The sequence below is a fragment of the Salvelinus namaycush genome, chromosome 10 (assembly GCF_016432855.1).
Source record: "Salvelinus namaycush isolate Seneca chromosome 10, SaNama_1.0, whole genome shotgun sequence".
Taxonomy (NCBI): domain Eukaryota; kingdom Metazoa; phylum Chordata; class Actinopteri; order Salmoniformes; family Salmonidae; genus Salvelinus; species Salvelinus namaycush.
The window spans coordinates 9,609,008-9,634,535 of record NC_052316.1 but is presented as its reverse complement, the minus strand read 5'-3'; positions in this window follow the sequence as shown (position 1 = coordinate 9,634,535).

Below are 25,528 nucleotides of genomic sequence, written 5' to 3'. Positions count from 1 at the left end.
CTGGAATGCATTTCAATTAACAGGTGTGCCTTCTTTAAAGTTCATTTGTGGAATTTAATGTGTTTGAGCCAATCAGTTGTGTTGTGACAAGTTAGGGGTGTTATACAGAAGACCTATTTGGTAAAAGACCAAGTCCATATTATGGCAAGAACCGCTCAAATAAGCAAAGAGAAAAGACAGTCCATTACTTTAAGACATGAAGGTCAGTCAATACGGAGCATGTCAAGAACTTTGAAAGTTTCTTCAAGTGCAGTCACAAAAACCATCAAGCGTTATGATGAAACTGGCTCTCATGAGGACCGACACAGGAATGGAAGACCCTGAGTTACCTCTTCTGCAGAGGATAAGTTCATTAGAGTTACCAGCCTCAGAAATTGCAGCCCAAATAAATGCTTCACAGAGTTCAAGTAACAGATACATCTCAACATCAACTGTTCAGAGTAGACTGTGTGAATCAGGCCTTCATAATCGAATTGCTTCAAATAAACCACTACTAAAGGACACTAAAAAGAAGAGACTTGCTTGGGCCAAGAAACACAAGCAATGGACATTAGACCGTTGGAAATTTGTCCTTTGGTCTGAGGTGTCCAACCGCTGTGTCTTTGTGAGACGTGGTGTGGGTGAACGGATGATCTCCGCATGTGTATTTCCCACTGTAAAGCATGGAGGAGGAGGTGTGACGGTGTGAGTGTGCTTTGCTGGTGACGCTGTCGTGATTTATTTAGAATTCAAGGCACACTTAACCTGCATGGCTACCACAACATTCTGCAGTGATACGCCATCCCATCTGGTTTGCTCTTAGTGGGACTATCATTTGTTCTTCAACAGGACAATGACCCAACACACCTCCAGGCTGTGTAAGGGCTATTTGACCAAGAAGGAGAGTGATGGAGTGCTGCATCAGATGACCTGGCCTCCACAATCCCCCGACCTCAACCAAATTGAGATGGGTTGGGATGTTGGACCGCAGAGTGAAGAAAAAGCCGGCCAACAAGTGCTCAGCATATGTGGAACTCCTTCAAGACTGCTGGAAAAGCATTCCAGGTGAAGCTGGTTTAGAGAATGCCAAGAGTGTGCAAAGCTATCAAGGCAAAGGGTGGCTATTTGAAGAATCTCAAATAGAAAATATATTTTGATTTGTTTAACACTTTTTTTGTGTACTACATGATTCCATATGTGTTATTTCATAGTTTTGATGTCTTCACTGTTATTCTACAATGTAGAAAATAGTAAAAAAATAAAAACCTTGAATGAGTAGGTGTTCTAAAACGTTTGACCGGTAGTGTATGTCAACAATCCTTCCTCCAAATGACCCTTCTATGGATGTTTTTCATGAAAATCTCCCAAAATGTTTTTGTTCTTGTTTCGTGAGGAATCACCCCTTTTCAAACAAAAGATGACGACAAATCTGTTTTTTGACATGTACAAACTTATCAAAATGGATAATGTAGCTAGTTAGACCATGTTGTCAATGTTAAGCATGCTAGCTAACTTTAATATTAGCAACATTAGCTAGCTAGCTAAAATCTTAACGGTTCAAGAATTGTTCTGACTTCAAATCACTTTAACACAATCATATCAGACTTACGACCTCCTTATTGGTAGTCTCCACATCCAACGAGCATGTGAACGCTGTCAGAAGCCTATAGAATGTTCCACAATGCTGTATCTTTGGGTGTGATTCTGTTAAAATCCCAAAGATTAGAAAGGAGTTCTGTTCACTGCTGGTGCTGCTAGTGTTGTCACAATACCAGAATTTTGACTTCGATGCCAGGTTTAGTATCACGATACCATCATGATACTTGATACCAAAAAGGTACCACAGCAAAAAATTGCATATTAGCTAAAGTCACAGAATGGCACTTAATCCAGACAGATCTTTTGAGTTCAATATCTTTCCATTACATTACATTTACATTTAAGTCATTTAGCAGACGCTCTTATCCAGAGCGACTTACAAGTACATACATTCATACTTTTTTTTGTACTGGTCCCCCCGTGGGGAATGAACCCACAACCCTGGCGTTGCAAGCGCCATGCTCTACCAACTGAGCCACACGGGACCACACGGGACCACATTTCCATTAGAAATGTTTGCTTTTTGAATGTATGCATGAATGAATAAATTATACAACCATACATTCAATTCGTTTATTTGCCAATCTAACTACATAGCAACATAATGGGAATTATTTATTTGAATGGTACATCTCTATTGATATACTGGGTAAATCAAGATGTCGCCTACGCCTATTCACAGTACAGGTGAATGCATATTCAGTCGGAGTGTGTGCATGCATTGAGTTATTAATCAGCTCGTTTTGGCTGATTTCAGGAGGCTACAGATGAAAAACAATCTGTTTACCCTCCATTTGGGACTTATTTTATCGAACTGAATACTAATCAGCAACATTTGCATGGAAGAAGGAATATTTTCTTAAAGTGTGTGTGCCGTCCCGTCATTCACGCACAAAGTACTTTCCAGTCTCGAACAAAGATTATCTTAACTGGGAGAAACATCAGGTGGGGGAGACTAAGTGAATTAATATCGTTTTTGGTGACAATCAGCATTGTAATCAGCAATATTTTGCATTATGGTTGGCATATTACCACAAACAAGGTAGTGAAACGTTGTTGGCTTCGTGTCTGTGTCCTAACACAGCGGGTGTCTGAGTAAAATTACAACAACAACAAACATATTGTGGGAAAAGAATGAAGATACTCCAGTCTGAACTTAAACTGCTTCAACCAGGTAGAAAGTGTGTTGAAATGATAATGAACTACCTTTAAAAAAAGTATTTCATCCTTGTAAATGTTTTCTTCAATCACAGTATTTTCAATATAAAGCAATTAGCAGCACTATTTTGATTGATAGTGTAGTCTCAAACCAGTGAGTTTATTAACCTTCATCAAGAATATAGGTGACATTTAATTATTGACAATGAGAGGTGAGAATGTTGTTCTCTTGTCATATAATTTCTACATTTACTATCAATATAGCATCAAAAATAGTTTTCCAGATTGTATTTTGGCGATTCTTCTTTGAGACGACCTGGTTCAGGTCCCAAGGCAAAACCAGTTGAGTACCACTGTTCTGCCTGTTCTGGAACTATAATTGGCCGTTTCAAAAAATATGACCACACGTAGTGGTTCTTAGTCGGCAGACCTAGACATAATAATTAGCCCACAACATGGACATTTCGTCTGGGACTGCGAAGTCGTGGCATAAGACTGACGAAATTGTACAGCCTGTGCGGGCCTTTATGGTAGTATAGCCTAAGGTTTGTGTGAAAATCTCAATTCTAGGCTGACTTAGACGGTCATACCTCTTCACTTCCTGAGTGCGCCAGTTTATATTGGGATGCAAATTAATGAAGAGTTTGCAATTGTGTAGCAATCTTCCTTCTCTTGTGGATAGGCCTACGCTTCCCAGGGTTTGTACCAGTGCAAAAGTCCCACCACTGTAAGCTCAAATTGGTTAGATTGTAAAATCTATAAATCATTTAGAAAACTATTAATCAAATGTGTACTCTTTAACAGTGCATAATCATCTGTGTGTAGGCGATGGCATGGAATGTTCTAAAAGTAGGTTTTGATTGGATTGTGGGCTCACTGCCGGGCAGCCGGGCGGGGACAAGGTGGCATGGGCCGCCAGCAAGCCATGGGATGAGTGAAGGTCAGAGGAGCAGAGCGTGGGTTGCTGCTGGCTGACATAGGACATCAGGATGACAGCTTTGGCCGCCACGCATCGCCACTCTTTCTGATTCAGAATGATGTGCCAAGATGGACATCAACGCAGCGGGCACGTCTCAGGGTAACAGCCCCGCCTAGCATGTAGTGCCTGTCGACTTTAAATGGCACAACTGCACAATATCTTGTTCTGGGGAAGATGTAGCGCTTTGGCATTTGTCATGCCTCGACATCATTTGGCTACAATTCCAAGTGTCTGCAGGGCCCTCAGGAGAGAACAGGGCTCCTGTTTATATTTGTCACTAAGGCAAAAAAATATAGAGACATAAACAGAATTCCTCCAAAGTTGTATATTTCTGCCAACTTGACCATCAACTCTCACCCTCCAAAATTGATGAGTCCAACCTGATGATCCATTAAGACATGGCTAAATGTCCCAGGGTATAAATAGCCTTCAAGGGCACCAGGCAATTGTTTTCTGAGGAAAATAAAACCAGGGAGAGGTCGTGCACGCTAGCCAGTCATTAATCTGTAGTTGGAGGGGGGGGGGGGGGGGTTTGCTTGCTAAGCTTCTACTTTCTTGGATGTTTTTGTGACATTTGAAAGATTCCTTGTCCGTGTTGTCATTTTTTTTTTTTACTAATTAACCATTCCATTAAAAAGTAGCATACTGCAAATGCTGGAAAGATTGAAAGGCCACAACTTAAATTAAAGTATTTGTGTACAATCATTGGCCTTGACACTAATAATTTCCCTTGGCGTCAAAGGCACAAATAGATTCATTCCAAGTCGACATGTAAAACAGCAGATCCCACAATATCATTGGACATAGTTAAACTCTGAAAGCACATGGCAGTAAGCAAGCACATTTTAAATCTCCCGTTTAGGAGAGCCATTGACCGCACGTCTTGGCTCTGTCAGCATTGGAGAGGCAGATGGTACTCATGGCCCTTCCTTTCCTATACTTCCCCCTCCCTCTATTGTAGCCCGTATCTGCCAGCCCTCTGGGCTCTGTGGCCGGTTGTAGACTCAGTATTCTGTGTGTTTGGACACACACACACACACACACATGTATATAGGACCAGGTGGTTGTAATGTAAGGTGTCAGGTCTGGAGGGTGTGTACTGGACACACTACCTGCATTTATTAACCTTATGCGTTTTGCTGTCTCACATACTCTTTTGTGACATCCATTATTCATATTCTGATTCTCTTGTCCTTGTCTTTCAGTGGGTTTGATCGGAATAATTGGCTTGATTTGATTTACACAGATTCATATTTGTGAGACGGGGACAACACGGTTCGCCTGACTGTTTGGGGGAATTGAGATGCATTGTTGTTTTGCACTATAGTTGAAGTTCTGTGTGTATCCCGAGTAAGAATTCTGCCCTTGGAGCGTAGGTGGTATAACATGTGAGTTGGCGATGTTTTGTGTGAGTGTTGTTTTACGTATATTCTCTTCTGCGTTTTAAATAGAGACATATACTGTAGATGGTGTGCTGGATTCAACTCCGTTGATTCCAGGGGGATTTAAAAATGTGTTGCTCTGGGAACACAATGGATTCATTATGGAATGGTTTTCCTCTGGCGTCCTCTGGCAAATTGACCCATTTTGTAGTGCACTGAAGCAGATGCCTGGACAAGGAAGTGAGGCCCGTGTGTGTGTGTGTGTGTGTGTGTGTGTGTGTGTGTGTGTGTGTGTGTGTGTGTGTGTGTGTGTGTGTGTGTGTGTGTGTGTGTGTGTGTGTGTGTGTGTGTGTGTGTGTGTGTGTGTGTGTGTGTGGTGTGTTACTAATCGCTGGAGCACACGTGCAGCAGGTCCCCATTACTGTCCTCACTCCGCATCCTCGCTCAGAAGAGACTCCAGCCAAGTCCCAAACGCATCAGGCCTGTCGCACTGAAGAGCTTGGGTCCAGGCAGCTGCTTTTTCACTCGCTCCTAAATGCCACAATGTTTGGGAAATGAATGCGAGGAATCTTCACTGGCACGGCACTGCTGATGTGTGATGTCACGGCCGACAGCCCTGATAGAGCCATTAGGTTAATCATTTCCTGCAGTTGAAGTTAAAAGACGTTTATGGATCATACCGTATATAATATATACATAGACAATTCTATAATAAATATGGTTTATTTTGCTGCATGCTTTCCCCTCTGCAGTTTTAACAACCTGGAACACAAAGGCATCTGACAACAATCAGAGAGGAAAAATGCATGAAAATAAACACCCTTGTTTGGAGTAAAGCTTCCTGGGTTTTGTGAAATGCTTCACTGAGTGCTTCTTATGTTCTGCAAGTGCCAATAAGGCAGATAAAAACAGGGGAAAAGGTGCCCAGGAAGAAGTTTCCAAGACTGTTCAACTTAGCTGTTAGAATGTGTTTGTACTGCAGGATACTTGTTTCGGAGTTGGGTTAATCAGTCTACTTGATTAATCCCCCCCCCCCCCCCCCGGAAGCAATAAGGATACTCCGGGACAGCTTAATTCCCTCCACCTCAAGTCCTCGTATGGACACATCATACAGAACACTGGCGCTGACTGTTCCTCTGGTTTCAGCGAGCTTCACTGAGCAGAGTGCCGGGACAGCGCTGGGTGGCAGGACGCTGGCCTGCCTAGGGGTACAGCCATGTTCCACAAAGAGGGAAAGCAAAACACATGTTGACAATCATGTTTTTTTCCCCCAGCATTTTGAATTATGGTTAGCAAGAGGAAGTAACTTAACGTGATTGGATTTGGTGATACATTGGAAAAATGTGCACGAGCGTTCTCCCTTTTCCAGGTTTCAGTTTAGAACTGTTAAAAAGTACCATTGCGTACTATGACTTAGCTTGCTTATCATTTAAAAAAAAAAAAACATACATTTTCAAAAGTTAGGTGGTAGTTAGGCACCAATGTGTCACTTAACAGTGACCATATTGGGTAAACTGAAAAGATTAAAATCGCTGAGCCGCCAAAATGAATGATGCCTTCATCCTCTCAGAATGAACACACATTTTTTTCTCCAACTTTTATTCTCAAACAACATATCTGCCAGGCATTAGTAGTGCGTTCAGTTTTATATACTGAAATTTCATAATGCACATCATATGTAAATCAATTCAGCACGTCTGCCTCCCAAGTGTGTGGTGACACAGAACTAAGTCGATTTTTTTTATACCATTTGTCTTATTTGCAATTTCTTTTTGTTTTGCTATGGTGTTGTATGATTCAAGGGACGTTTTGTAAGAGACCACCAATCGGGCAGCTCCATTATATTTGTATAATGAATATATTTTATGTGCGGCCTAATTTACATGATTTAGTAAACGGTTGGTTAAAATAAAGGTGTCCGTGTAAAAAATAATATGGGAATTGGCATTGATGCTCTCTCATTTTTTTATTGCAGAAATGAATGTGTGGAGGACTTCTGACAGTAAATTGCGCTGTTGATGACATTACATACTCCGATTAAAACGGTAAGCAAGAGAGAATTAAAAGTATTTTTTTATAGCATGTAAATGGCACAGAGAATGTGATTGTCAATCTTAACTTGTAAAAACTTAATCGAACTGTGAAGTACTCTGACAGTAAAGCCCATCAGTGCAACACTGCCTTCTACTGGTCAGCTGACAGAATTGACTTCCTGCTTTCACTCTTTTGCTCTGTTTTCGTATCCTCAAATGTTTTAAGTGTTTTCCTTGCAAGGCTCTCCCAACGCATCATCGGGGGCAAGCTACCTGCCCTCCAAGACACCTACAGCACCCAATGTCACAGGACGGCCTAAAAGATCATCAAGGACAACAACCACCCGAGCCACTGCCTGTTCACCCCGCTATCATCCGGAAGGCGAGGTCAGTACAGGTGCATCAAAGCTGGGACCGAGAGACTGAAAAACGGCTTCTATCTCAAGGCCAACAGGCTGTTAAATAGCCATCACTAGCACATTAGAGGCTGCTGCCCTATATACATCAACTTGAAATCACTGGCCACTTTAATAATAGAACACTAATCACTTTAATAATGTTTACATATTTTACATTACTCATCTCATATTATAAATATATATATATATATATTTTATATACAGTATATATATATATATATATATATATACTGTATTCTATCTTATTCTACTGTATCTTAGTCTATGCCGCTCTGACATTGCTCATCCCAAATATATATATTCTTAATTCCATTCCTTTACTTTAGATTGTGTGTATTGTTAGATATTACTTGTTATATATTACTGCACTGTTGGAGCTAGAAACACAAGCATTTCGCTACACCCGCAATAACATCAGCTAAACACGTGACAAATAATACAGTACCATATCATACAAGGGGATAACAGTTCACATCTATTCACCTCAGTGACAATAGTCAGTAGCAACCTAATGTGATCGTTTTCTTATTATTCAACTTTTATCAAATCTACATATTTCATCTTTTTATTTTTCAAATGTGTTTTTGAGGCGGAAATGTCAACATTTTTGCTGAATTAATTATCGTATATGATGCAGACCTCAGAGCCTTGTCTGTGCGGGTATGTGTCCTTAACTAATTTGTCTGTCAAACTGTAACCCAAGGTGCAAAGGGTTGTAATGAAGCTTTACAATTTGCGTTGCAAGTGATCATGGTGTAGACTGTAGAGGCTGTCTGGCCGCTGCTGACCTGGTGTGTAAAGTGAACAGCCCCTCGCTGGCCGCGTCACGCGGCTTCCATCCCCTCTTTCACTCTCACACACACACACACATACACAACAAGTAACCAATTGGAACTTCACACAGCTCTGGTCTTTGCAAACAATCATCACCACTAAATGTAACAGCAAAATGACTTACAATGCCAACCGTGGTCAGCTATGCAAAACGAAAATAGGAGGTATTATTTTACTTGTGATTATATTCAAGAAAATCTTAACCTCTTGACTTTTAATTCTATAATACAGCTTGCATTGATATCCAGAAATAAACTAGACTGATCATTACAGAACAAAATTTAAAAAATCTAATTTATGGTGAAAAGTAGTCATTTAGAGAAAATGGTCCCTGAAATCAAAAGTTCAATGAAATAGCATGTTGCGCATTTAATATTGAGATGCATTGTAATATATTGCCTCACTTTATTGTCGTGATATCTTCATCGGAGATGATACATTTCTTTTAATAAGATAATTTTAATGAAGAATCCATATTTGTAAGGTTATATCAGAATCCCCATACTTATAGTTTTTGCGTCACCATTCTAGCCGTACATCTCAGCCATTCTGAGAAAGGTCGGGAACATTTAATTTCTTAACTTATTGGTGAACATAGTGTACTAGAAAGTAAAAAAAAGTTGTCATTTTGTCAAAAGGTGAAATGAGGATTACCTCCCTCCAAAACCACTCAGTGCGGTCTTTGGTCTTCAGTGTACCTGTGCACTTCTGCTCCCCTCCCCAAAGCGCTCTCCATATCTCTGGCGGAATCGAATTCCATAGCTGCTATGCTACAATGGGAGAACTGTTTGATGGACGCTCTGTCTCCTTCTCCCTCCCCCGGTTCAGGTATTCCCCCTGATGAGGAACCTGAGCTTCAGAGAGCACCGGCCGGGCACCACCTCTCATGGCCCTCCAGCCCTGCTCAATGCACGCAACGACTCCGAAAAGAGAAAGCAGAGTATTACTGTACATTATATTTGTTTACGGCATACAAAAGTGGGATGAAATCTTTTTTTTATGTAATCAAATTTTAGATAGTGTTGATTGTACTACATGCAATGGAGAACGTGGTTATGTACTCAAATCAAGATGAACATTTAACATTTCTAAAGATGTATATAGAATATCTTCTGTAATAGTACTCAACATTTTTTATGTTCAGCACTTTACACTCAAAGTAAAGTGGTTTGGTTACTTACGTATCCATTTTTAAAGGTGTGAAGTGTCTTCTGGACAGCATTGCTACACGCAGCCTTGAATTCCTCCACATAATGTCCGGACTCTGTCTAGATCAATTAATATTAGCAGTGTAAAGTAAGGCAGCCTGTAAAATGTAGCACCCCCATGTCCATTTTTTATGGGCTTTAGTGGATCCTATTGTCTGGAGGTATTTATGCCAAAAGATAGACATTTGCCAGGAGAGGGAAAAGAGGGGGGGGGGGGGAGCCCAAAACCAAACATCGCATGATAGTCTTTAAGCAGTTCCATCTGTCCGGCAGAAATTTCAGGCTAATAGCCTGTAGCGCTTCAGCCCACTGCCCTCACTCTCTCTCTCTACCTGACTCTGTCCTATTAAATCTCTCCACTCCTCAAAAAAAAAAAAAAAAGATCAGAAAGTCAGGAAAAAAAGAAGAACTTGTGCAGACCCAAGTCAACAGGGCTAGTGGTGGGGTGGTGATAATGAAGAACAAGCCCTAATTACAGAGGGAGAAATAAATGACCCCAAGAACTCGGTGATGTGGAAAAAAAGCTCATCATTCTGGTGTGTGTTTTTTTTGAAAGACTGCGCGCTCTGTGAGCAGATGACTGCCGCTCACCTTGCCACGGGGTCTGCTTGAGATTGGTTCATTGTCAAGGATTTTTTTTTTTTTTTTTTTTTACCCATGATTCCATATGGTATGGAGCGGGCTACATGTTGCCCAACATGCCAGTGCAAATGTTTTCTCAATTAGTTATCTTATCTCCGGTGAGTGCACCAGCATCAGATGAAGCTTGCTGACAGCGTAATGGCAGGCAAAACCACGGAAGGCTCCATCAAATGGCAGCTCTGCTACGACATCTCAGCCAGGACTTGGTGGATGGTAAGTTGGCAGCAACCGAAGCTGTTTTTTTCTTCTGCGTTCTTTCCCCATTTGTTCTTTAAAAAAAACCTCCCTGTTCTTTAGATCCTTTAAAAAAGACACAAAAGCATCTTCTTTTTTTTTACTCCATTCTTCAACTTCACACTGAGTGGATTTTAAAATAGTGGATGGTTTGTTTTTGTGTCTGTTGTCAATGTCAGTCCTCTCTGTAGGAGCCTTGTCACTCATGTCCCCTTGTTTTTGTTTTTTCCCAAGTCTCTTGTCGTCTCAGTTCAGTATGTCAGTTCTGAAGTATTGTTCTGCCGGCGCTGTACTTATTTATTCTGGTTCAGTGTTTAACTTTAGTTTGGCTTCAGGAAAATAAATACCCATTTGTGGAATAAATATTTTGTTCACAAAAAACTATTCATCTGCTGACTGTAATTCAACTTTTCTGCAGTGCACAGATGAGTCAGCCCTTGCCATAAGTAAACCAATATTTTGCCAGCGTCGGCTCGTCTCATCTAGTTACGGAAGGTTGAGTGAAGGCGTTGAAAAAAGGACCAAAAAGTGTTGCACCGTTTCTGTCAGACCTCTAGTTCATTCTAGTTTACCGAGTGTGCGGAGCATCGCACTCCGCTCCTGAGCTCTGACACGCAGCGCCGGCAATTAAAGCGCACAGAAGAAGAAAAAAAAAAAAACATGCCCTGGGACGAGTCGGACCCAGCGCCGGGGCAGATTAACTTGCTTGTTGTGGTCAGCGAGGCCAGACAACCTTTGACAGCCCTGTCGCTCCAGCAGCGATGGGGAGAGGTTAAAGTGGAAGGAGGGAGAGCGAAGGAGAAAAAAAGACGAGTGGAATTTGTAGACTTTGCTGAGAGACAAGGAGGGGTAGGGGGATTCACAATAGTCTATTGTGGCCAGTAGATACAAATGAGCCCAGTCGGGCTGGATAAAAGGGCTTTGAAACTCCCAGTGCCCTGTGTTCATTAGGGGATGACTCGTTATCCCCGGCATCGTTATATTACTATTATCTTTATTATTGCCAGTGTAATTAGAATCATTATTTTTGGAAGGGGGAGTGTGGTGGCGAGCACTGGTCCTTTTCTCCACTGCAGGTCCCTTGCCAGATTGTATAAAATAAGGTAGTTGTATTGCCAAGAGACAATGGCTGTGTTATTCCTCTGTAAGAAGACCATGAACTTTAGAATTCCACTCCGCTGTCCCCTTCTCTCTGCCTCCCCCGCCCTCCTCTCCTCGCCCATGCCACCTCGTCCACAGCGGCAGTCAGCAAGCAGCGCTCCATGCCTGTGTGTAGGGAACTGATGAGGGGCAGAAGGAGAGAAACAGGAGCCTTTCTCTGCCTGTCACTTTCATTCGGAGTCCCAGTGAAATTGGTTTTAGACCTTCACTACAGAGGGGGACATGTCACAGAGGGGAAAGAGGTGGTAGGTAGTGGTGGTTTAGTTTTTGTACGGAAAGGGGTAGAGATGTGTGGGCATTCCTCACTGTCACTTTCTCCCCCTCTCTCTGGGGCCATGGGGCTGAAGACTGGATGTGCGGGAATGTTCCCCAGTTCGTGGACTTGCTCATTTTGAGTAATCTCTTGCTGCTTTTTAAAAAACTTTTATCCTCTAAAAGAAAATGAAGCTTTCAGTTGGTCTCTTGCACGTGTTCTTACAAAAATGTAATTGATTTACTTGTCAAAAAGTCGCTTCATGAGATATGGTAGTTATGTGAATGTATGTGTGAGTATGTAAAATCACCTGTACAATCCACCATGCAACGCAGGGATATATATATATATATATGTGTATTCCTGCGTTGCATGGTGGATTGTACAGGTGATTTTGTGAGCTGTAATTGCACACTAATGAATCAGTATTGTGTTTAAAGCAGTATAAGACCTGAAGAGCTTTGAATTAATTTAGTTATCAGTCATTAGACATTTGTCAATACATAATCTGGGGTTGAATTTCAAAGATGCTACTTTGCATTTATCTAATATAAAATAAATAATTGAGAGTTTTGACATTTAAATTCTATAAAACACAATGTCTTTTCTGTGAATGTTTATATTAATATGTTGGTAAATGTAGTGAAGTAATGTTGCATGAGTGTTGCAATTCATTATTGATTTACTCTGAAAATGTGATTCATAGGTTTCTACAACCACTGTTTATTGTATTGGGAAAAATGTATACACAACACCATATTTGTTTCTAAATCAGTAGCTCACTTGGAAAATGTCCTATCTTGTGGCAACACTAAAAATCTACTTAAAAACTGTGGAATGTTAAATGTATTAAGGTGGTTGACCAAGGAAACTGAGATGACGTTTCTTCAAATGGATCGTGTCCTCGCTGTATTAATAAAGAGTCAAAAGGTTCACAATGACATGGTTATTATGGGAATGCTGCGAGATGGTTTCCAGTTTAGAAGAGGAGGAGTGGAAGCAGTTTTTATTAATTACCATCCATGCGCTCCCATTCACTTGAATTAGTCAACAGTTGCTTCGACTAATTTAATCCCTCTGAAATGTTATATCAGATTTTTGAATGGCGCTGGAGGTTAAATTAGGTTACAGCGGAAAGAGGATTATATGCTTAATTTCAGAGCCACAGCTCTAGTAATTATTTCAGATGATTAGCACAGACTGTGTGGAATTCATCAGTTTTATTTGAGTTCAAATGTTTCAACTGTTATTTGGCATTCATCCTATTTAATGGAAGTAGGTCTGACCATTTTGCCAGTCTCTGCTCTCTTTATAATAATTCAAAATGGATATAATTTGCTTCAAGGTTTGCCACATTATTACCATTGCAAGTTAGCCGTCTTGTAATTGATAGGGCAAAACCCTCATCGCCCACATTGTAAATATAAGTCCACATTTTCCAATTAGTAATTCATTGAGCTTTGCTTTCTAGCTTTGTCAGTTATCGGACTTGCTACATCAACTGCTGAATGTTCTATGTGATCTGTTGTATACCTACATTTGTATTATTTCATGTTCATTTTAGTGAGCATTTCACCTCGGCCGTGGTTTCCACACATTTGCCGCTATCTCGTTAAATATAGGGGATGTAGACTCCATCCTCTACTTTTTTTCACTGACTACACTGGCAAAATGGACAGACTTTACACTTAAGTAATCTCGTACAGCTTGCTTATTTGAAATGCATTTCAGAATTAAGAGGTATGACATGGGCTCTTTTAGTGGGCCATCTTGTAAATGAATTTATATTTCATGAGTTTCGTCATTGTAAGGTTTGTTCATAAAGGGGCTTTCATGATGAGCAGTTCAAATGCACATCAGAAGTGCGTGCCTCCCCGGCTCAGTCAGTTCTGGTCGAGCTACGCTCTTGTAACATACTCTAAGTACATCCAAATGATACTAGTCATAAGTGTTGCCCTTTCAGTCTGCACACCTCACCTCCTGTGTGTCTACTTTTCTACTGAACTTGCTTGGTTTGTCTCTCTTCATACTTCACGCTATGGTCTGTTTAAAGTAACCGTTCCTGTCTTTTAAAATGTGGTTATATTCTCCATTATTTGGAAATATTGTCCAGTAGCAGGCATCAAAGAAATAGGACCTTTTTCTGACATTGATATTATTCTATTTTCCATGTGCACTGTACATTTCACGTGTTACTCATCATTGAGCCTTTTGAGAGGTGGCGGGGGCCGGGGCTCTCTGTGTGCCGTGGCTGTGCCGAGCAGCTCTATGTGATAAAGGCTTTTTTTGAAGTCGGCCACTCTAATTAACCCTGTTTGTGCCTGAGCCATGGGGGCTGCGGGCTGACCCGCCAGTGTGTTAACGCTGCACTAATGTCATATTTCACCACCGGAGGGGCTAATGGGATTTTAGCTGCACTACAAGTGCCGCTCCTATAATCCACTTGTCAGTGAGCAGACCCCCCCACCCCCCCACCCCCACCAGGCAAATGTGCACAGTGTGTCTACAGTATTCACTCCTACTGTAAGTAGTGGGCATATGAGTGTGTGAGAGCCAGTGGCAGAGAGCGGGCGGGGGTATGGCATGAGGGAATAAAATAATGACCATAGTCATTTACCACCACCCCCAACTGCCCCCCTAACCCTGCAACTATAGCTATCCTATTTATTTGGAGTGGGGGGGAAATCATGCCCTGCACCTGATCTGTCACTTTCAAATAACTGGGAATTAGTGTCTCATCACCTTTATTATGTGTTGCTTCTAAATGAAGCTCAAAGCTAAAAAGGGAGAAAATGAGCCTGAGATCCCTGCCCTGGAAAAAAGAACAAACTGTCACCTACTTGTTTCAGCAGATGTTCTTCATAATTGGTGTTCATTATTTTGTCGTCTAACTGCAATTGTTTATTCAGGAATCAAATGATTCAATTGAATTGCTCTCCTGGGGCACCGGAGATCAAACTCTGATTTGCCAACTTGATGAATCAGGCTTTGTGTCCGTAAAGATGCAGCGGCATTGTCTTTGTTCTGTGTGAAGTCGTGTTCATTAGCCAGCCCTCACATCTATTCTGATAACATGCGACCATTGCATCCAGAGTCACAGGTTAAAGGGATACTTCAGAATTGAGGCCCTTTATCAGATGAACTCGTGGATAGAATTTTTAAGTCTCTGTGTGCTGTTTGAAGGATGTTGCTAACTAACTCTCGTGCAATTGCTAACTAGCGTTAGCGCAATGACTGGAAGTCTATGGGTATCTGCTAGTATCCATAAACTTCCAGTCATTCCGCCAACGCTAGTTAGCATTAACTCGTGAATCTACCTGTAACTTCCTTCATACTGGACATATAGATACAATTTTTGTGTCTACAAATTCATCGGACTCTGGGGAAGTATACTGAACCAAAAAATTAAACGCAACATGTAAAGTGTTGGTCCCATTTTTCGTGAGCTGAAATACGCTGGAGAAGTGTGCTCTTCACGGATGAATCCCGGTTTCAACTGTACCGGGCAGATGGCAGACAGAGTGTATGGAGGCTGAAGACATCCTACAGTAGTTCTTCCATGGCCTGCATACTCACCAGACATGTCACCAACCATTGAGCATGTTTGTGATGCTCTGGATTGACGTGTACGACGACGGCGTGTTCCAGTTCCCGCCAATATCTAGAAACTTTGCACAGCCGTTGAGGAGGAGTGGGACAATGTTCCACAGGCCACAATCGACAGACTGATCAACTCATGAGAAGGAGATGTGTCGTGCTGCAGGAGGCGAATGGTGGTCACTCCAGATACTGACTGGTTTTCTGATCCACGCCCCTACCTTTTTTGTCCGACCAACAGATGCATATCTGTATTCCCAGTCATGTGAAATCCATAGATTAGGGCCTAATGAACTTATTTCAATTGACTGATTTCCTCATGAATTGTAACTCAATCAAATTTTTGAAATTGTTGCATGTTGCGATTTATATTTGTGTTCAGTGTAGATAAAGGGCCTCAATGCCAAAATCCCGAAGTATCCCTTTAAGGCTGAATCTACGGGTGCCCAAAACAAGTCTAGATAGTGTAAAACCACCAGAAGTCCATGTGGCTGTATGATAAATCGAGTTAGCACAGTAAGAAAGAAGATGATGTTTCCAGATTGCTTATGACAGCGTCCCATATTTGAAAAAAACTCATTATTGCAGAAGTGAGCAGTTTGGAGTTTTAATGTTCGGCTTTATGCTAATTTAAAATGCTTAAACGTCCATATTGTATTACTCCACCCGACCGGAGATGGCGATGAGCAGTTTGGCGCAATTTAGAAACTCAATTTATCTACCGTTCCACCATGTTACCGTCACAAAAGACATGAAACTGTCAGTGTTTGGGCCGTGTTCGTGCTACCTGTGCGTTGCCCATGTGGTGCAGTTACAGTGTTCGCGGCATATTGTGCACAAGATGTTTCCAATTTGGTCTCTTCTATGGACTGGAGAGAGATGATTAGAGGAGAGGAAATTGGAGGATTAAAATTGTCTGCTTGAACTTCCTGAACACTGCATGCTCCTTCACTCCCGCTCTCTCGCTGCCTGAGCAGCCATAGGCCCTACAGCCTGGGAAATTATCTACCGGTTCACATAGACTTCCAGACTAGGTGTGTGTGTGCGTTCACCGGGTGGTGCACAGTGTAAGATAGCTCCCAGTGTGCGTCAGGCTGTCAGCTGGGTCTGTATCAACGGCCTGATATGAGTCACTTCTCTCCCAGGGTAATGGTGGGAATTGGTCATTGTGTGACGCTGCTAGACGCTAGCGGGCAGGTACAGTATGTATGGCCACAATAAGATTAGGAATGCTAGTAGTTTGTCCTCTAGAATAGGTTATGTCAAGGAGGTTTTAATGAAAATGTGTACTCGTTTTTCTACATTCACACTGAACTAGGAAGTAAAAATGTTGCCGTTTATATATTGTTGCAAATGATCGTATTCTGTATAGTTGTGTTTGGTGCTATAATTTCAAATCTTGGTAAATTAGCTCATCTTTGTTGATCTACCGCTATAGTGGTCTGTGCAAGTTGAGGAATAGTGTTTATTTTGAGTTACTATATGAATTTCTAGTCTGGATGGGATTTTAGGCTCTTCGGCTTCTTTTTGCAATATAGTATTGGAACATTCTGAATGGCTAGCAGAAGGCCGTAATATCCGTTCATATGTTGAGTGTCTCAGGCAGAAACCCATGCCTCAGGGTGTCTTGGCTTTCTTTGTGTTGCGACGTATATCTGAAGCGAAAGACCATAGGGGACAAGTAACATTTAGAATCGAGTGCTCATGTTGCCACTTCATGTACTTGGCCTTTTGTTACAGTACATTTCGAATATGCTTATTTCTGGTAATATGACAAATTTGGTATCGGAGAATTCTCACCCCTAGTGACAATCTGACGCTGTTCTTGGATACAGGCGGATCTTGATGAGGCTGAGTGGAGGGCTGCTCTCATTTGGCACCTGGTGATGTTGTTGGCTTGTGAACAGGGGAAGAGCAGGAAGGAGAAAATCGGCTTTGGGTCGAGCGTGCATGTTAAAATAGACACGAACTGAGGTTGAGACGTTTGGGATTCAGCCCAGGCTATTTGACAAAGCATTCATACCTTATTTGATCTTATTGTTTATATCATCATTTCTTATAGATTATCACGGTCTTATCCACAAAGCACATGAGTACAGTTTTTAAATATTTTTTTTAGGGGATAGATCAGCTATGAAATTAGCAGAGAGACTTGAAGTCTATCAAATAACATTACTTCATACATAATTTCTAATCCACTTATTATGCCCCAACTCCCCTGGTTGGAGGACTAGGTGGAAAATGTTAAAATTCTCTCTTTTTTCTCTCTCTCTCTCGCTGTCTGTCTCTCTACACACACACAAAAGTACGTGGACACCCCTTCCAAATAGTGGATTCGGCTATTTCAGCCACACCCGTTGCTGACAGGTGCATAAAATCGAGCGCACAGCCATGTAATCTCCATAGACAAACGTTGGCAGTAGAATGGCCTTACTGAAGAGCTCAGTGACTTTCAACATGGCACCGTCATAGGGTGCCACCTTTCCAACAAGTCAGCTCGTCAAATGTCTGCCCTGCTAGAGCTGCCCCGGTCAACTAAGTGCTGTTATTGTGAAGTGGAAAAGTCTAGGAGCAACAATGGCTCAGCCGCAAAGTGGTAGGCCACACAAGCTCACAGAACGGGAGTGCTGAAGCGCGTAACGCATAAAAATCCTCTGTCTTCGGTTGCAACACTCACTACTGAGTTCCAAACTGCCTCTGGAAGCAACGTCAGCATAATAACTATTATTCAGGAGCTTCATGAAATGGGTTTCCATGGCCGAGCAGCCGCAAATAAGCCTAAGATCACCATGCGCAGTGCCAAGTGTCGGCTGGAGTGGCGTAAAGCTCACCGCCATCTGACTCTGGAGCAGTGGAAAGGTGTTCTCTGGAGTCCGACAGACAAATCTGGGTTTGGCAGATGCCAGGAGAACGCTACCTGCCCGAAAGCATAGTGCCAACTGTAAAGTTTGGTGGAGGAGGAATAATGGTCTGGGGCTGTTTTTCATGATTCGGGCTAGGCCCCTTAGTTCCAGTGATTCTGTGCTTCCAACTTTGTGGCAACTGTTTGGGGAAGGTCCTTTCCTGTTTCAGCATGACAATGCCCCTGTGCACAAAGCGAGGGCCATACAGAAATGGTTTGTCGAGATCGGTGTGGAAGAACTTGACTGGCCTTCACAGAGCCCTGACCTCAACCCCATCGTACACCTTTGGGCTGAATTGGAACGCCGACTGCAAGCCAGGCCTAATCGCGCAACATCAGTGCCCCACCTCACTAATGCTGTATATCTGTCTGTCATTTCTTTGCTAATCGCACTTGGAATCGAGTGTATCAGCCAATCACTCCAACCTTAATTGCAACCCTCAGGTGTCCACAGACTAACCAATCTTTCCCCGTACACTACCATTTTACGATTTCTATGTCTTACAAGGGTCTTGAACCTCTCTGTACAATTTCAACCGAGATTGCCCTAAAAATAAATACTTGACCTAAGAGTATAATCATATTTCTCTTTGATTGATCGTGGTTTTTCAGATCTCGTAAAAGGACTGTTTGTAGGTCCATCTGAACACATGATTATTTAACAACCACTCCTGGACCTGACTCCAAAAGCGAGCCACCCATGGACAGTACCCAAAGAGATGGATCTATTGATTCGCTTTCCTCGTGGCAGTCTGCACAGGGCTGACTGTTCAGTGCCCCATATATTGAGCGTTCTTTTTGTGGCAAGAATTGTATTCAATTGAAAACGGTATTCAATTGTATTCAATTGAAATAGATTCAATTGAAAACGGAGTGATGCATCAATTGTTTTGTACATCAATTCATAAATCCGATGCCATGGTATTTGGACATGAAAAAATCTGTAAGCAACTATCTTCAATTTTATACGGTGTAGTTATCAAACTGATCCATTTTACGATTTATACTAGTCATTTTAATAAGCTATGCATGGTTTTCCATTGGAGACAGACAAATCAATTAATTATTTTCTCTTTTGAGTAATTGCCATCTTCCAGTTTTGTGGCAAAGCAATACTTTTGTATTGAGCAAATATCTCCATACGCCTTTGTTAATTGCTTGCATGACATTTTGACTGTCCTTATTTACAATGTCATTCATCAACATGATACCTTCCTTATATCTTTTCCAAGAAAATGTCTCTTTCCTATGTCAGTACATTGGAGTTTAGCCATATTATTTGCTGTAATATTTGAAATTGGAGTTGTAACCAACTCTGTATGGCTTCATTTAAAAAGGAGGATACTTTAAACAGGGATCAATTGTCAATCCCCCGGAAATGGTTGGTTTTAATCTGGATAACGGCAATAAGACCGCTTTTGACATTGAATGTGCTTCTCTTTGTAGCCTGCTGGAAAACCAGTTTGGAAACAGAATTATTTTACGATCGTTAAGTTCTGAACAGAACCGTCATTTTTCCCCGCTCTGTTCCACTGTTCTGACCAGCAAGATAAAGTTCTGAATGGTTTATATTGTTCCTTTTTCAATTAGAGGTCGACTGATTTATGATTTTTCAACACTGATACCGATTTATTGGAGGACCAAAAAAAGCCGATACCGATTAATCGGCCGATTTTTATATATATATTTGTAATAATGACAATTAAAACAATACTAAAAAGAACACTTTTATTTTAACTTAATATAATACATAAATAAAAATCTATTTAGTCTCAAATAAATAATCAAACATGTTCAATTTGGTTTAAATAATGCAAAAACACAGTGTTGGAGAAGAAAGTAAAAGTGGAATATGTGCCATTAAAAGCACTTAAGTTCCTTGCTCAGAACATGAGAACATATGAAAGCTGGTGGGTCCTTTTAACATGAGTCTTCAATATTGCCAGTTAAGAAGTTTTAGGTTGCAGTTATTATCGGAATTATAGGATTTTTCCTCTCTATACCATTTGTACTTCATATACATTTGACTATTGGATGTTCTTATAGGCACTATAGTATTGCCAGCCTAATCTCGGGAGTTGATAGGCTTGAAGTCATAAACAGCGCTGTGCTTCAAGCATTGTGAAGAGCTGCTGGCAAACGCAGGAAAGTGCTGTTTGAATGAATGCTTATGAGCCTGCTGCTACCTACCACCGCTCAGTCAGACTGCTCTATCAAATATCAAATCATAGACTTAATTATAATATAATAAACACACAGAAATACGAGCCGTAGGTCATTAATATGGTCAAATCCGGAAACTATAATTTCGAAAACAAAAAGGTTTATTCTTTCAGTGAAATACGGAACCGTTCCATATTTTATCGAACAGGTGGCATCCATAAGTCTAAATATTGCTGTTACACTGCACAACCTTCAATGATATGTCATAATTTTGTAAAATTCTGGCAAATTAATTATGGTCTTTGTTAGAAAGAAATAGTCTTCACACAGTTCGCAACGAGCCAGGCGGCCCAAACTACTGCATATACCCTGACTCTGCTTGCACAGAACGCAAGAGAAGTGACATAATTTCCCTAGTTAATATTGTCTGCTAACATTAATTTATTTTAACTAAATATGCAGGTTTAAAAATATATACTTGTGTATTGATTTTAAGAAAGGCATTGATGTTTATGGTTAGGTACATTGGTGCAACGACAGTGCTTTTTTCGCGAATGCGCTTGTTAAATCATCACCCGTTTGGCGAAGTAGGCTGTTACTCAGTGATAAATTAACAGGCACCACATTGATTATTTGCAACGCAGGACAAGCTAGTTAAACTAGTAATATCATCAACCATGTGTAGTTAACTAGTGATTTTGTGAAGATTGATTGTTTTTTTTATAAGTTTAATGTTAGCTAGCAACTTAACTTGGCTCCTTGCTGCACTCGCGTAGCAGGTGGTCAGCCTGCCACGCAGTCTTCTCGTGGAATGCAATATAATCTGCCATAATCGGCATCCAAAAATGGCGATTACCGATTATGAAAACTTGAAATCGGCCCTAATTAATCGACCATGCCGATTAATCGGTCAACCTCTATTTTAAATCTCTGAAATAATGTTTTTTTTATACATTTAGCGCAATATTAAATTACTATCTGCACAATCAGTGCAGATAGAGCAGCTTGCTATGGAGTGGGCAAGCTTTTTACATGCATTGGACAGACAAGTGTAGGGCATGAGATACGACAAATATTTTGCGGGTGGGGAGAGAGCGAGAGAGGGTGGAGGAGAATTAGCTTGAAGTGCTGGGCATCTTGTTGTTATGACATGAGGACTTGAGAGACCTTGAATCATCTCACACATATATACTTTTGTCTCTAATCCATAATTGTTTTGCCCCTTTATTTAATGTTGATATTGATCTGGTGTTTTTTAATTGGTCAGTGGAGCAGTACCAGCTCCTAAAGAGTCTTAAGATGTATCAATTAAACCCTCACCTCGTGACCTTCGCTACGATCAGCTTCCAAATGTAGGCGGGAGGGAAACAAGACTCCACCTTAGACTGCCCATACTGTAACGTGCTGCATCACTAATTCATATATTTTGTCATTCAAATGGAAGACTTAAGGTACATCTGATTTTAAATTAGTTGAAGTGTTTCGAAAGCTTCACTGGTGTCAAAATTATGTCGCCCCCCCCCTCCCCTCTCTTTCTTTTTCAACCTGTCTCCCTCTCTCTTGCTCTGTCTAAGCCACACTCCTCTCTGCTGTAGAATGAAGGGATCAATTGTGTGGAAGAGATGCGTGTGAAATCCCTCATGTCTGGGCCTGGGATGGGGGTGGTTGGTTGAGGGAGGGGGGTGTGGGTCATGGGTCACTGTGTGAGAAAAAGGCCCCCTTTCTATTCTTGGCATGGCTCTGCAAGGAACGCCACCCACCCCCCTCCTTCCCTCTATATGTTCATCCCACCCTCCACTTCCAGCCCACCCCGTTCCCCTACCCCTCTCTCTCTCGCTATACCCGTCTCTATGTCCCTCCCCAGAGAACGATGGCTACTGGCCAAGACAGCTGGTTCTTTGGGCCAGTCTGGTGCCGTTTTCCAAGGCTTGGATTGTTGGGGGCTTGTCTTGCTGGGGGGGACGGGACAATGGGAGTTGAAGAAGATGCTCCCACTCCCACTCCCACTCCCACTCCGTGTGCCCATGATGGGCCTGAGACTCACAGAAACCAACCTCTCCTGCCGCAACTACACTGAACAAAAATAGAAACACCGTAAAGTGTTGGTCCTATGTTTCATGAGCTGAAATAAAAGACCCATATGCACAAAAATATATATTTCTGTACAATTTTATGCACTAATTTGTTTACATCCCTGTTAGTGAGCTATTTCACCTTTGCCAAGATAATCCATCCACCTGACAGGTGGATATCTGGCATATCAAGATATCTTGGCATATCAAGAAGCTGATTAAACAGCATGACCATTACACAGGTGCTCCTTGTGCTGGGGACAATAAAATGCCACTCTAATAGGTGCAGTTTTGTCACACAACACAATGCTACATATGTCTCAAGTTTTGAGTGGGCATGGAGTTGGCATGCTGATGGCAGGAATGTCCACCAGAGCTGTTGCCAGATAATTACATGTTCATACCATTTAGGGAATTTGGCAGTACGTCCAACTAGCCTCACTACCGCAGACCACGTGTGTGGCGTCGTGTGGGCGAGCGGTTTGCTGATGTCAACGTTGTAAGCAGAGTGCCCCATGGTGGCGGTGGGGTTGTAGTATTGGTAGGCATAAGCTACGCACAATGAACCCAATTGCATTTTATCGATGGCAATTTGAATGCACAGAGATACCGTGACGAGATCTTGAGGCCCATTATCATGCCATTCATCCGCCGCCATCACCTCAGTTTCAGCATGATAACGCACAGCCTCATGTCGCAAGGATCTGAACACAATTCCTGGAAGTTGAAAATATCACAGTTTTTCCACGGCCTGCACACTCACCAGACATGTCACCCATTGAGCATGTTTGGGATGCCCTGGATCGACGTGTATGACAGCTTGTTCCAGTTCCCGCCAATATCCAGCAACTTCGCACAGCCATTCCACAGAAAAGCATTCCACAGGTCACAATCAACAGCCTGATCAACTCTATGCGAAAGAGATGTGTCGCGCTGAATGAGGGAAATGGACTGACTGGTTTTCTGATCCACGCCCCTACTTTTTTTAAAGGTATCTGTGACCAAAATATGCATATCTGTATTCCCAGTCATGTGAAATTCATAGATTAGGGCTTCATTTATTTATTTCAATTGACTGATTTCCTTAATATGAACTTTAACTCAGTAAAATCTTTGCAATTGTTGCATGTTGTGTTTATATTTTTGTTCAGTATATATCAGTGACTGACCCACTGCAATTTCCGCTCTGGCAGATCGTTGATTTAACTCAAAGCCAAGGGAAGGATTTCTGTTAGTCGGTTAGTTACGTGTTACACATGTTGGATCTTAATTTGAGCCAGTTTGCTACAGCAGGAAAGGGTTGGAGTTGATACATTTTTCGTTACGGAAAATCAAGTCTGAAATTGCTGTGGCAATTACAAACTTCGGAAGCCTTTTTCAACCTCAAATAAACAACTAGTTTTAAATATCATGCATTCTCCTGCAACAAGGTGATAAAATTAAGGGTGATCAAATTACACTACACTCGTAACGTGTCGAATTGTTCATCTTCACATTCTTACTGTCGATGGGCTGGCTTCTTTCATTATCCCCCAGTGCATTAGTGTTTAGCTTAGTGGCAGGTGTATGAGTGGAAACACAGCCTCTGTAGCTCTCTACCACACTGTGCTTAGTAGCTCACTTTGGTAGAGTGGGATGGCGTATGTGAGTGGTGTCACTCACCAGGGATCCAGACTGCCTCTGTCTTTCTCCCTCACTCTCTTTTTCTGCCCCCCCCCCCCCCCCCTCCCCTCCCTAGGAGGAGAGCGGTAAACCTGAGGGGAGGGGGTGCTAAACAAAGTGAGGATTGTTTTTCCCTCTGCCATGGCTCTGTGCCACTCAAGGCACAATATCAAACAATCATGGACACTGGCTCCTGCGTATGCTCTCTCCCACAGTTTGGTTACGCTCTGTTTTCCAGCCCTGGCTGATTCCCTGCCTCCAACCAGCAATGCTCCTTTGTTTGTTTACAGAGTTTACTGAACCTCTAGCCGTAATAAAACCTATAAGCCAATAAGCTTTTAACGTCTCTGTTACTGTATATATACTCGTGTATGACTGGTATTGACTTGAAAAAGTGTGTTCTTTTGGGAGTTTTTCTTTTGTAATGGTCCCAGAAAAAAGGAAAAGGATTCCAGAAATGCCATCTGGTATTTGGAAGAGGTGTGTGTGTGTATGGAAGAGGTGTGTGTGTGTGTGTGTGTGTGTGTGTGTGTGTGTGTGTGTGTGTGTGTGTGTGTGTGTGTGTGTGTGTGTGTGTGTGTGTGTGTGTGTGTGTGTGTGTGTGTGTGTGTGTGTGTGTCTGTGTCTGTGTCTGTGTGTGTGTGTGTGTGTGTGTGTGTGTGTGTGTGTATATATATAAATATATATAGTGTGTGTACGTGTCGAAAAGTGATCATTTTCTCTCCATACCTCTCCTCTTGGTCTCTAGCCACCCGCCACTTTGCTGCCAAAAAAAAGGTGTCAGTCTCTCCAGTAAAAGGGAGGTAGGGGGGTGTTTGGTGTGCGTGAGGGAGAGATGGTTTATTGGCATATCTGGATCGTTGCCAGTATTTATTAACTCTGCTCTTGCCACTCTCTCCATCTTCCTCTAACATGTCATTTCCCAAGTTTGAACTGAAGGCGTGATACAGTTGGGAATATTGTCAATGTCCACGCTTCATAATGTGGAATCACAGTCATGAGCCATTAGGAGGACTGTAAATGTTATGCAGGTGGTGCATTAACGCGGAGATGTCTACCCCTAACTCCCATCTCTTTCTTTTCATTACAATCAGAGATGTGACATCTCCCTGTGTCAGTAGTTGTAAATGAGGAATTGGCTGCAGAAACCTCCCCGCGGTTGAAATATTAGACCTCGTATTTCACTGTTTTGGCCTTACACCCCTGTGTATAATGGTCCCTGTGACTTTGGCATAGTGACATGAGTAATTC